The 13,683-nt window shown below is 42.4% G+C and overlaps 1 protein-coding gene across 3 annotated transcripts in view; it reads left to right on the top strand.

The window, feature by feature from the left end:
• The window catches only part of palm1a (paralemmin 1a), a 304,566-nt gene that overhangs the window by 70,805 nt on the left and 220,078 nt on the right, over positions 1-13,683 (top strand). The window contains exon 1 of one of the 3 annotated variants that reach the window (XM_043683614.2): positions 11,285-11,425. The exons of the other annotated variants lie outside the window; for them this stretch is intronic. The gene's annotated coding sequence lies outside the window, so the exon portion shown is untranslated. Of the gene's footprint in view, positions 1-11,284; positions 11,426-13,683 lie in introns of those variants that run through there. 3 annotated transcript variants of the gene reach the window in all.

Raw genomic sequence — 13,683 nt, 5'->3', positions numbered from 1 at the left:
CTGGCCCTGGATTGTGTTCAGAGGAGGTTCACGAGAATGGTCCCAGGAATGAAAAGCTTAACATAAGAGGAACGTTTGAGGACTCTGGGTTTATACTCAATGGAGTTTAGAAGGATGACGTGGGATCTAATTGAAACATACAGAATACTGAATTGCCTGGACAGAGTAGATGTTGGAAATATGTCTCCATTGGTAGGATAGACTAGGACCTGAGGGCACAGTTTTAGAGTAACAGGAAGAACTTTTAGAACAGAGATAAGGAGAAACGTCTTCAGCCAGAGAGTGGGGAATCTGTGGAATTTATTGCCACAGAAGGCTGCTGAGGCCAGGTCATTGGGTACATTGACTAAGATAGATAGCTTCTTCAGTGTCAAGGGGATCAAAGGGTTACAGGGAGAAAGCAGGAGAATGGTGTTGAGAAACTTGGTGCTTAGGCCTTGAACCCACAGCCCCTGTTCTTAAGGCGAAGGATGTTGTCATTGGCAAGTAGCAAGTCTTCAAATCCTGATCTTAGACTAGGTTCCAGTCCAGCACAGAAAACAGAAACTAATAGGATTATTTCTGCTCACCTATCCTCCCACATATGGGAAACTCCATCAGGAAACCAAGGCTTCTGATATTTATAGAATCCCTACAGTGTAGAAGCAGACCATTCGACCCATCGAATCCATACTAATCCTTCAAAGAGCATCCCACCCACACATCCTATCCATGTAACCCTACATTTCCCTTGGCCTCTCCACCTAACCTGCACATCTTTGGAAACCTGAGCACCTGGAAGAAACCCTTGCAGACACAGGGAGAATGCACAGAGGGGTACTAATATCCTGGGTGGGAAATTTGCTGGTGCTATTCGGATGGGTTTAAACTAGCTCAGCAGGGGGATGGGAACTGGAGATGTAGTTGTAGTGCACAGGAGGATGAGAGTAGGAAGGACAGGGACAAGATTTCAGGGTCACAGGAATGTGCTAGCAGACAGTGAAGTGGTTTGAAGTGTGTCGACTTCAATGCCAGAAGTATCCGGAATAAGGTGGGTGAGCTCGCGGCATGGATAGGTCCCTGGGACTTCGATGTTGTGGCCATTTCAGAGACATGGAGAGAGCAGGGTGAGGAATGGATGTTGTAGGTTCCAGGATTTAGATCTTTCGTTAAAAGCAGGCAAGGCGGTAAAAGAGATGGAGGCATGGCCTTGTTAGTCAAAGATAGTATAACAGTGGCTGAAAGAACTTTTGATGAGGATTCGTCTACTGAGGTAATGTGGGCTGAGGTTAGAAACAGGAGAGGAGAGGTCACACTGCTGGGAGTTTTTTATAGGCCTCCGCAGAGTTCCAGGGAGGTAGGAGAGAGAATTAGCAAAGTTATTCTGAGTAGGAGTGAAAGGAACAGGTCATTATGGGGAACTTTAACTTCCCCAACATTGACTGGAAATGTTATAGCTCTAGTACGTCAAATGGATCAGTTTTTGTCCAATGTATGGAGGAGGGTTTCCTGACACAGTATGTCGAAGGGCCGACAAGAGGGGAGACCACACTGGATCTGGTGCTTGGTAATGAACCAGGCCAGGTGTTTGATTTAGTTGTAGGTGAGCACTTTGGGGAGAGTAACCATAATTCCGTAATGTTTAGTTTAGTGATGGAAAGGGATAGGTCCATGCCACAGTTCAAGAGTTATCGATGGGACAAGGGCAATTATAATGCGATTAGGCAAGAATTAGGATGCATAGAATGGGGTAGCAAAATGCAGGGGATGCAGACAATGGAAATGTGGAGCTGGTTTAAGGAACAGATATTGCGTGTTCTTGATAGGTATGTCCCTGTCAGGCAGGGAGGAAGTGATAAGGTAACAGAACCGATAAGGTAATGGAACCGTGGTTTACAACAGAAATTGTTAAGCAGAAGAAGGAGGTTTATGTGTTGATGAGGCAAGATGGTTCAGATGAGGCAATGGAGAGATACGGATCAGTTGGGAAGGATTTAAAGAGAGAGTTAAGAAGAGCAAAGAGAGGACACGAGCAGTCTTTAGCAAATAGAATAAAGCTTTCTGTAGGTATGTGAGGAATACAAGGATGACTAAGGTAGGAATAGGGCCAGTCAAAGACAGAAGTGGGAAGTTGAGTGTGGACCCTGTAGAGATCGGACAGGTGGTAAACGAACATTTTTCATCGGTTTTCACTCAGGAAAAGGAGAATATTGTAGAGGAGAAGAATGTGGTACGAGATATTAGACTAGAAAGGATTGAGGTTAGTTACAAACAGGTGTTATCAATTCTAGAAGGAGTGAAAGTAGACAAGTTCCCTGGGCTGGATGGGATTTATCCGAGGATTCTCTGGGAGGAGATAGCAGAGCCATTGGCTTTGATACTGGAGTCATCATTTTCAATAGGTTTAGTACCTGGAGGATTGCAAATGTTGTGCCATTGTTCAAGAAGGGCAGTAGAGATGACCCAGGTAATTATAGATCAGTGAGCCTTACTTATGTTGTAGGAAAGGTTTTGGAAAGGTTTATAAGAGATAAGATTTATAATCATCTCGCAAGCAACAATTTGATTTCAGATAGTTAACATGGTTTCGCCAAGGGCAGGTCATGTCTCACAAACCTCATTGAGTTTTTTGAGAAGGCGACCAAGCATGTAGATGAGGACAGGGCAGTTGACATGGTATACATGACTTCAGGAAAGCCTTTGATAAGGTTCCACATGATAGGCTGATGGAGAAAGTGCAGAGGCATGGAATTGAGGGTGATTTAGCAGTTTGGATTAGAAACTGGCTTTCTGAAAGAAGGCAGCAAGTGGTGGTTGATGGAAAATATTCAGCTTGGAGTCCGGTTACTAGTCGTGTGCCACAAGGATCTGTTTTGGGACCACTGCTGTTTGTCATTTTTATAAATGACTTAGACGCAGGCATAGGTGGATGACACTAAAATCGGTGGAGTAGTGGACAATTTAGAAGACTGTTAGAGGTTGCAGGGGGATTTGGATAAACTGCAGAATTGGGCTGAGATGTGGCAAATGGAGTTCAATGCAGGTAAATGTGAGGTGGTGCATTTTGGGAAGAATAACAGGAAGGCAGAGTACTTGGTCAATGGACAGATTCTTGGTCGTGTGGGTGTGCAAAGGGATCGTGGAGTCCATGTACATAGATCCCTGAAAGTTGCCACCCAGGTGGATAATGCTGTGAAGAAGGCATACGGTGTGTTTGGTTTCATTGGTGGAGGGAATGAGTACCAGAACCACAATATCATGTTGCAACTATATAAAACACCCGTGCGGCCACACTTGGAATATTGTGTACAGTTCTGGTTGCCCCATTACAGGAAGGATGTGGGAGCATTGGAAAAGGTGCAGAGGAGATTGATCAGGATGTTGCCTGGTATGGAGGGAAGGTCTCTCATGAGGAAAGGCTGAGAGACTTGGGTCTGTTCTCATTGGAAAGAAGAAGGCTAAGGGGGGATTTGATAGAGACATACAAGGTGATCTGAGAATTATATACTGAAATAATTTTTCCTAGGATGATGATGTCAGCTTGTACGAGAGGGCATAACTTACAAATTGAAGGGTGATAGATTTAAGACAGATGTCAGAGGAAAGTTCTTTACGCAGAGAGTGGTAGGGTGTGGAATGCCCCACTTGCTAATGTAGTCAACTCAGCCACATTAGGGAGATTTAAACAATCCTTAGATAAGCACATGGATGATTTTGGGATAGTGTGGGGGAGGGGGGGGCGAACTGAGAATAGTTCACAGGTCAGCGCAACATTGAGGGCCGAAGGGCCTGTTTTGTGCTGTATTGTTCTATGTTCTATGTTCTAATGTGCAAACTCCACATAGACAGTCACCCAATGCTGGAACTAAACCCTGCTCCCTGGAGCTGTGAGGCAGCAGAGTTAACCACTGAGCCATCATGCTGCCCATTGTCAGATATTATCTATTATCAGATAATTGTTTATGATCTGATGCCATGATAATAATGTAGCTTCCCTTTTTATGATGTTGCTTACAGCACAACAGACATTTCTGACATGCTCTCCATTCCCAAAGATGATAAATATCTGACTATTATTACTTCCCGGTTAAATCTTACAGTCAGATTTATATATGATTACACAAACATCACAATACGAATGTTGAGCTTGTTTGGCATTTTTGATATAGAAAAGCATCCCAATGCATTTTGCAGAGGCAAATAGGCAAATAGATCAAAGAAACAAAGTGTCAGTGCCATGGTAAAAGAGATCGGAGAGGCCACTGATTACTTGGTGAACTAACATTGATTTTAAGAGTTTTGAAACATAGACGGAAAGGCAGACAGCTGAAATTATTTAGATTAGATTCCCTACAGTGTGGAAACAGGCCCTTCAGCCCAACCAGTCTACACCGACCCTCTGAAGAGTAACCCACCCAGACCAATTTCCTCTCTGACTAATGCACTTAACACTATGGGCAATTTAGCATGGCCAATTCACCTGACCTGTATATCTTTGGACTGTGGGAGGAAACCCACGCAGACACAAGGAGGATGTGCAAACTCCCCACAGACTGGAATCGAACCTGGAACCCTGGTGCTGTGAGGCAATAGTGCTAACCACTGAGCCACCGTGCCACCTATTTAGCATAGAGATGAGGAGAAATGACTTGCGATGCCATGGTGACTCAGTGATTAGCACCACTACCTCTTAGTGTCAGGGACCCCGGTTCAATTCCAGCTTTAATCGAGTGTCCGTCTGGAGTTTATACATTTGCTCTGTGTCTGCGTGGGTCTCCTCCGGGTGTTCTGATTTCCTCTCACAGTTCAAAGATGATTGGTTAAGTAGTAAATTCCACATAGTGTCCAGGAATGTGCAGGCTGGGGTGGGTTTGGTTGGGATGTTGTACTAAGGTTCAGTGTGGACTTGATAAGCTAAATGACCTGCCTCCAAATAATAGGAGTTGCATGACTTCACTTGAAGGGCTGTGATCCTTAGCAATTCTATCTCCTGGGAGGTTGTGGATGTGGTTGTTGAATACATTCAAGGCTAGCTTAGATGGATTTTTAGCCTCTGAGGGACTCAAGGGTTCAGTGATTAGGTGCAGGGGTGTGATTAAAGCCCAATATTGGCCATGATCATATTAAATGGAAGACCAAGGTTGAGGGGCCAAATGGCCTGCTTTTGCCTTTTTCTTGTGTTCTTGTGAAGGGATTTTGGTTGAGATTGGCAGAGATAAGACTGTAACAACAGAAGACATCCATCAGTGGGTGTGAAGGGTGGTTAGCATTGCTGCCTCAAAGCGCCAGGGACTGGAGGTCGATTCCACTCCCAGGTATGTTCTCCCTGCATCTGTGTGAGTTTCCTCTAGGTGCCCTGGTTTCCTCCCATAGCCCAGTAATGTGCTGATGGATTGGCCATGGGAGATTGTGGCTGAAAACAATGCCCTTTGACATCTAGTATTCAGCTGTGTGTAAATATCAATGATACAATCTATAACAGTTTATTAATATCTAGCCTCTGCAGGCTTACAAAATGTCATGTTTTTTTCAATACGTTTCAGGATTCACACATTAGGATCACCTCTAATTCATCGTGAACATCTCCCGGGGAGATATAATCACCCTCAGTAAAGAATAAAGGTTGATTCAGCACACAATGAGCTAAAAAAAAAACATATTTTATCATGGTCCAAAAATTTCAGGGAGAAAACAAGACTTTCACAAACTTCACAATGTGATGTTTGTGCATAACAGAGGCAATTTTCAGAGGGTCTGATCATAACTCAACAGAAGACCAGTTAAACAGCAATACGCAAAGCGAGTTAATCAGACTATCAAATAAAGAACTATTCACCAATTAAATAAAAGATACAATGGTGAATCCTTTTGGAAGGATCAGTTGACTAGATTAGTTCAGTTTGTTGATGATCACATGTCCATTAATATTTGACCATAAAAATCAGATTAGTCTGGCTTTTATATCCTGAGGGACCAGTAGATACAAGAGCTTGGGAAGGGTCCATCTCCAGCTTGTGGGTATAAAAATGAACCACTTTGCTTTAACAACGTACTCTCTATAATCACTGCCATATCATAAAGTGCAAGGCTGCTGAAATGTTCCCTGTTTTCTGCAGGATGAGAGCTGTGCTTCCATCGCAAGCTAACTTAAGCATATTAAACTAGAAAGAGTACAGAAAAGATTTACCAGGATGCTACCTGGACTGGAAGTTTTGAGTTATAAGGAGAGCGGCTGGATAGGTTGGGACTTCTTTTCCTGGAGTGCAGGAGATTGAGGGGAGACCTGATAGAGGTCTGTAAAATGAGAGGTATAGGTAAGGTAGATAGCCAACAGCCTTCCCATGGTGGGAGAGTCTAAACTGGAGGGTATAGGTTTAAAGTGAGAGGGGAGAGATACAAAAGGGTCCAGAGGGGAATTTGTTCACACGAGAGTGGTGAGTGTCTAGCGGAAGAGCAAATCTTTTTCAAGGGTGAGCATTCATCAAAGAGACATAGCAGTCGATTAACAAAATGTAAGAGCAAATTGTTGCAGCTGGTGGAATCTATACTAAAAACAAAAAAAAAGTCTGGAACAGGCTGCCAGAGGTAAAGGTGGAGGCAAGTACAGTTTTATTTGACAAGTACATGGAATAGATATGGAGGGATATGGAATAATTGCAGGCAAGTGGGACGAGATTAATTGTGAAAACTGGGTGGCATAGACAAATTGTTCCGAAGGGCTGTAAAACTCTATGACTCCTCCTCCTACTTGCATTGCTAAACTTCCTACAGGAGTTAGCTGCATCTTTCCATTTGAAGAAAGCATTTGTCCACTCAAACTGATTCTCAAACTATTTCTCCTCAGCAGCCAGTGAACATTTGCAGCTGAGGTTAGAGGCAGAATGCCAAGAATATTTAGGGGGTAGGGCACGGAGCTTTCATTCTGCGGAGGCTTGAAGATAAAGTTTCAGTTGGCACTCGCTCAATCTAAACTGGCATGGGTGCTTGGAGGTAGAATAATCTGTCCAGTCTGTAGGGTAGACAATGAAGTTGGTGTTGTTATTAGTTCATGAAAAGATGAAAGGATAATTCAGGTACATTAGTGTGAATACGTAGCACTTGGCATATTCTTTCAGTCCTGTTGCCAGTACAGTTTTGGAGCTTCACAGTTAAGTTTTCAAAACCTGACCTTATTATTTTAACAGACTGAGTGACAGCTCAAACATAGAGCTTCAAGTGAACGCACTGTCCGGATTAATATTAGGAGAGAGAGGAGAATCTCAGGGGGTTTGAACTTCTTGTGTCCTTGCTTTCTCTCTGTAACCACTCTTGGGCAAGCCAGAAGACAATAAAATGACTGGCAGTAATTCAGTAAACTATCAATGCATTTGGTGTGTATCTCAGTGGGCATGCTCCTGAGACTACGTAATGGGGTGATTTCAATCTGACCCATCTAATGGTGGGTTCCAACCATCCACTGTTGGATGTCAATGAGAAAGAAAATTCAGTGTGTTAAAACAGACAGTCGGTCTAATCAAATAAAACCAGAAATTCTTGGCAAAACTCAGCTGGTCTGGCCGCATCCTTGGAGAGGAAACAGAAGAAGGGTCACTGGACTTGAAACGTTTCACCAGCAATTTTTATTTTAGTTTATTTAGATCTCCAGCATCCGCAGTTACGGAGTCATAGAGTCATACAGCACACAAATAAATTCTTTGTTCCAACCAGTCCATGCTGATCATAATCCCATCTAAACTTGTCCCATCTGCTTGCATTGGTCCATATTCCTCTGAACATTTCATATCCATGTATTTATCCAAATGTATTTTAAATGCTGTGACTGTGACTTCCTCTGGAAGTTCACTCCACATACAAACCACTCTCTGTGTAAAAAGGTATATTTTTAAAATCTTCATCCTCTCATCTTAAAAATATGCACCTTAGTCTTGAAATACCCCACAATAGGGAAAAGCTATCTGCAAATCCTCTTACCATACCCCTCATGAGTTTATAAACCTCTATAAGGTCACCCCTCAATCTTCTACTTTCCGGTGAAAAAATGTCCCAGCCTATCCAGTGTCTCCTTTTAACTCAAACCCTCCTGACCTGGCAACATCCTAGTAAATCTCTTCTGTACCCTCTCCAGCTTTATAATTTCCTTTCTATAACAGGGCACAGTACCCCAGAAGAGGCCTCACTTCCTGTAAACCTCAGTATGAGATCCCAACTTCGAACTCAAAGGTCTGAGCGATGAAGTTCTTGGTTTTATTGTAATCAATCTAATCAATGGATAAGTTGAGTCAAGGAGACAGTATTTGAAGGTTCATTCTGCAACCCATCTGTGTCACCAGTTCCTGCAGAGTGAATCATGCCATGGTAAAGAAACAAAGAACTTGTATTTCTGGAGTTCATTTTGTCCAAAGCACCTCAAGTTCAATTAAGTACATTTCGTGGACTGCGGTCACCATTACACTACAGGAGCAAGTTCCCACAAATGCCACTCTGAGAAATCATCAGTTCAACTGCTTTAGATGACGATAGTGATATAAATGAGCTCTCTGTGAAAAGTGCCTTGGGATTTGTTTAAGCCCCTCAGAGCACAGAGCTGAGTAACACCTCACATGAACATTTCGCAAAACTGCATCCTTCTGGCACAGAGACAAGAACACTATGACTGAGCCATAGCTGCCACATGAGGAATAATATGCCTCCACTGGCAGAAGGGTGTAACTAAGAGTGATAAGTTAATATAGACAATTTTCATTTGACATGGGAAGAGTTGCCAGCAGATGTGTAGAAGATTAACAATGCATTTCTTATAGTAGATAGAAGTCTATAAAATTATGAGAGGAATAGTTAGGGTTTTCAGAATCTTTGTCCCAGAGTTGAAATGTCTACTTTGAGGGGGCATGCATTTAAGGTGGGATGGGAGAAATTTAAAGGAGATGTGAGGGGCAAGATTTTGAACAGAGAGTGGTAGGTGCTTGCAATGCTCTGCCAGGGCTGGTGGCAGTGGCAGATATGATAGGGGCTTTTAAGGGGCTTTTAGATAAGCACATGAATAAGCAAGAATGGAGGGATATAGACTGTGAGCAGGCAGAATGAATTAGTTCAATTTGGTGTCAAGTTCAGCACAGCATCATGGGCCAAAGGGCCTGTTCCTGGGCTGTATTATTCTATGTCCAATTATTAGCATGACACCACACAATATCTCACTCCTTTAATACACCCCACAATATCAAAAAGATTTACTCCTCCTCTATAAAGTATTTTGGTTTCTTCTTCAATTCTTTAAATCAATTTCTTCAGCCCAGAATCTAGTATAATAACCAACTAACCACATTGTTAAAGCAGCCAGTCTTTTCCAGCTTATGATCCAAGTCTATTAAGTGAATTTCCAGCACTGCATTCTGCAGTGATAGTTTAATATTGGAATGACTACAAGTGTTTCAAAGCTGCAAGGGAGTACACAGTAGGAATGTAGAATGTTCCTTTCTTTCAGCTTTCCATCCTTTATTCCCAGCTCTAGCCTGTGCAGCTTAAAAGGACTTTGCTTTCATTGACAACACAATGGAAAAGTAAAGACTTGAACTTCACAACCTCAGCATATCTCAAAAAGTGTTTTACAGCCAATTAAGTTCTTTTGTAATGTGTGTACAACAAGATTCCCAATACAGCAGTGTGATAATGATAGAATAACCTGTTTCCATAAGTTGGTTAAGGGACAAATATTGGTCAGAACATCAGATTTAACTCCTTGGCTTCCATTCAAAGTAATGTCATGGGATTATCCATCATGGAGCAGACAGAGCCTCCGTTTGACACTGCCAGTTGCGCCATCCTCCTTCGATTTGTGAGTCAATCATTTCAATGGAACCTGTTACTAAACCTGACGCGCGAAGAATACAGAGCCAAACACAACTAAGTTCACAACTTGTGTTGAAAGACATGACTTGAGCTAACTGTACAATTTCGTCTGACTCTCTTGATTCATTTTCTTCAATATTAAAATACTCATATATTTTCCATAAAAATAATGCAATAAGACCAGAAGAAGTAGGAGCAGAGTAGGCCGTTGAGTTCATCGAGTCTGCTTCACCATTGAATGGCTGATCTGATAAACCTCAACTCCACCTTCATTGATTTTAACAATTTATTTGGCTGCCCATGTCAAATATAGAGATATATACTGACTCATGCATTCACCCTCACACATTCACACTCACACATATACACCTTCACACACACATTGATACATACTCACACATGCACACACACATTGGGCCTGCACACACATTCACATTCGCATTCACACAAACATACATTCACACACACACGTGCACACACATTTACAACTCACACATTCAAACACACTCATACTCACTCACACATAGACATTAACACACATATATTTGTTCTAACAAACATACTTACATTCATAGTCATACTAACTCACATTTAGACTTGTACTCATTGACACACACAGTCACACTAATACACACCCTCACATACACATTGATACACACTCACAGTTACACACACATTCACATTCACACACATAGACAGTTGTACACACACATGCACATACTCACTTCACTCACCACAATGAGACAGTGGTGAATGGAGTACTAATCAAATAGGCTGTTTTATAAAGGATGGTGCTGTGTTGTTGGAACTGCTGTAATCCAGGGAACCGGACGATATCTCACTCCTGACATATAGAAGGTGAACAAGCACTGGGAAGGCAGAAAGTGAGTTACCTATCACAGAAATTACAATCTCTGAATTCCTGTTGACACCACAATACTTACCTGACTGGTCCAGTTCAGTTTCAGCTCACTGCATATGGCACGCCCTCTGATTTGGTGGCAGAGTGTGGGAGACGGAATATAGAGTTAAATCAAATGAGGTCTTGGACAGATTTAAAAGTGAGGATGGAAGAGTTTAAATTGTTCTGTGGGAATGGGAAAAGGGAACAGTACAGGTCAGCACAAGAATGACTGATCCAATCTGTTTTCCACACAATTGGTATTTCGTTGCTAGGTTTTGAGTTAAGAGCATTTATCAACAGGGCTCAAGTTTATCAGTATCCATGAATTTCCTGACATCTGGTCTATGCAGAGAGCCAGAAATCTCATTGCCGGGACTTCGCCAGGAACAGAGTTTGTAGACAAACTCAGTGGTGAGGTTCCAGTATGTCAACATCATGTAAACACAGGCAACCAGTTTAACAAGCAGATTATCAACTGGACTGGATACTATGTTGACAGATTCTTTAACCTTGATGACTAAACAGTAAATAAATCAACTTTTAATGAGAAAGCCAGCCAAAGGTTCAAAGTTCAAATCTTACTCTAGCTGAATTGAGCTGAAGACATGATGGGACTGATCAAAACACTGAGGCTCAGTGACACTAGGTTTGATTTTTAAAAGCTCGTAAAAGTGGAAGAAGAAAAAGCTGAGGAAGGTGAGCAGTTCCACTGTTTTATCACATCATTGTTTCATTGACTAAAGTAAATGATGACCAATTTAGCTGACATAGACTTTGTCCACTGACAGTGACTTCATGTGCTTAACTAATTAGGAAAATAATGTGAAGGAGTATGAGAGGAATTATTTGCTATGCAAAATCAATGGAGTATAGTGTAGTCACTGTTGGGATATTGGAAATTGTGGCAGTCAACTTGCATACAGCAAGATCTACAAAGAGTGATACTCAGATAATCTATTGTCCAAGTAACATGGCTGGCACCATTTTGAAAAGGAGAAAGTGAGGACTGCAGATGCTGGAGATCAGAGCTGAAAAATGTGTTGCTGGAAAAGTGCAGCAGGTCAGGCAGCATCCAAGCATCTCCTGCTCCTAGGATGCTGCCTGACCTGCTGCGCTTTTCCAGCAACACATTTTTCAACCATTTTGAAAAGGCCTAGACAATGGGTGTCCAAAGCATTTGCCTGTTTCAGGCACCTGTCTTACCTGATGTGGTGGTGCTGGTGTTGGACTGAAGTGGACAAAGTCAGAAGTCACATGACACCAGGTTATAGTCCAACCGGTTAATTTCAAATCACACTAGCTTTCAGAGCATTGCCCCTTCCTCAGGCACAGGTTTACACCTGATGAAGGGGCTGCACTCCGAAAGTTTGTGATTTCAGATGAAACTGTTTATTTGAAATCACAACCTGTGTTGTGTGATTTTTGACTTGTAAATAGGACACAGATTGCCATTTTAGGTAGAGGTTTTATAATGCTCATTGTGATTGGCTCCATGGGCAAAAGCCCAACAAAAGGAAGAAATCTTGTGGGCCCCAAAGGAGGAGGGGAGCAATCAGAAACCACACAAATAATTTCACCAAAATCAAACGCTTATTTACAGTTAAAGTGTGACATACATTTGAGAGTAATGTTCAGACACAGTCTGTGCCTTGAGTGTTACATTGCAGAGAGCCTGTGGTCTTGTGACAACATCCTGCTGCCTGGCTCATGTGTACATTGAGTTCTTAAAAGGGCATCAGTTCCAAAGATGATTGTACACAATAACAGGAAGTAGAGAGAAGAATACAGGTGGTATTTCTAACCTGTACTAGTGACATGTCACAAGGATCAGTGCTATAGAATCTGAAGTATTTGCAAGCGATATTCCAGACCTAGACAAAGAGACAAGGAATCCAAGTTTGCTGATGATCCAAAATGAATTAGGGATGTAAACCGTGAGGCAGACACAACGACAGTACAAAATGGTTAAGTGAGTGGTATCAAGGTGACAGTAAGAATATTATTTAGCAAAGTGTGAGCTTATTCACTTTGGTTGGCCTCATAAAAGAAGGACAAAAGGCTCGAACAATGTCTTGGCCAGCAATTAAAAAAGCAAGTTACCTGTGTGTCTTTATTGTGAGGGGTTTCGATTACAAGAGCAAGTAAACCTTGCTACTAATGCACTGCAGCTTGGTAAGAACGTATCAGGAATTTTAGACTGCATATTTAAGGAAAGATATAGGATGGGGCGGTGGGGCAGTAGTTCAGTGGTTAGCACTGCTGCCTCACAGAACCAGGGACCCAGGTTTGATTCCACTCTCAAGTGACTGTCTGTGTGGACATTCTCCCCGTGTCTGCATGGGTTTCCTCTGCGTGCTCCAGTTTTCTCTCTCAGTCCAAAGGTGTGTAGGTGGATTGGCCATGCTAAATTTCCCTCGAGTATCCATGGATGAGCAACCTAGGGGGATTAGCCATGGGAAATGCAGGGTTTCAGGGATGGACTGAGTCTGGATGGGATTCTTTTCAGACAATCAGTTTGGACTTGATGGGCTGAATGGGCTGCTTCTGCACTGTAAGGATTCTATGATCCTATGCTCTTAATTTCCTGAAGAAGGTACTGCACAGGTTCCTGACATTGATTCATGAGTTGACTTATGATGAGCTGCTGAGAAAATTGTGTCTATAATCTCGAGAGTTGCGAAGAATGGAAGGTGAGCTCATTGATACACAAATGATTCTGACAGAGCACACATTATGAGATGCTTCCCCTCTAGCCGGGGAATCAGAAATACAGAGGCACAGACTCAGGATGAGGTGTTGATCATTTATGGCTGAGATGGGGAGAAATATCTTCATCCAACGGGATCTTTGGAATTGTCGACCCCAGGGTTATGGATGCTCCATTGCTGAATAGATTCAAGGCTGGGTCAGGCAATTTGCTCTCTTAGGGAATTGTGGAATATAGAGTCATAGAG

This window comes from Chiloscyllium plagiosum, unplaced genomic scaffold, assembly GCF_037043375.1.
Source record: "Chiloscyllium plagiosum isolate Xiang-an unplaced genomic scaffold, Cpla_swu_hap1 HiC_scaffold_28, whole genome shotgun sequence".
NCBI classification, from domain to species: domain Eukaryota; kingdom Metazoa; phylum Chordata; class Chondrichthyes; order Orectolobiformes; family Hemiscylliidae; genus Chiloscyllium; species Chiloscyllium plagiosum.
Note: the sequence above shows the minus strand (reverse complement) of the source record. Positions and strands in the feature narration are given on the sequence as shown.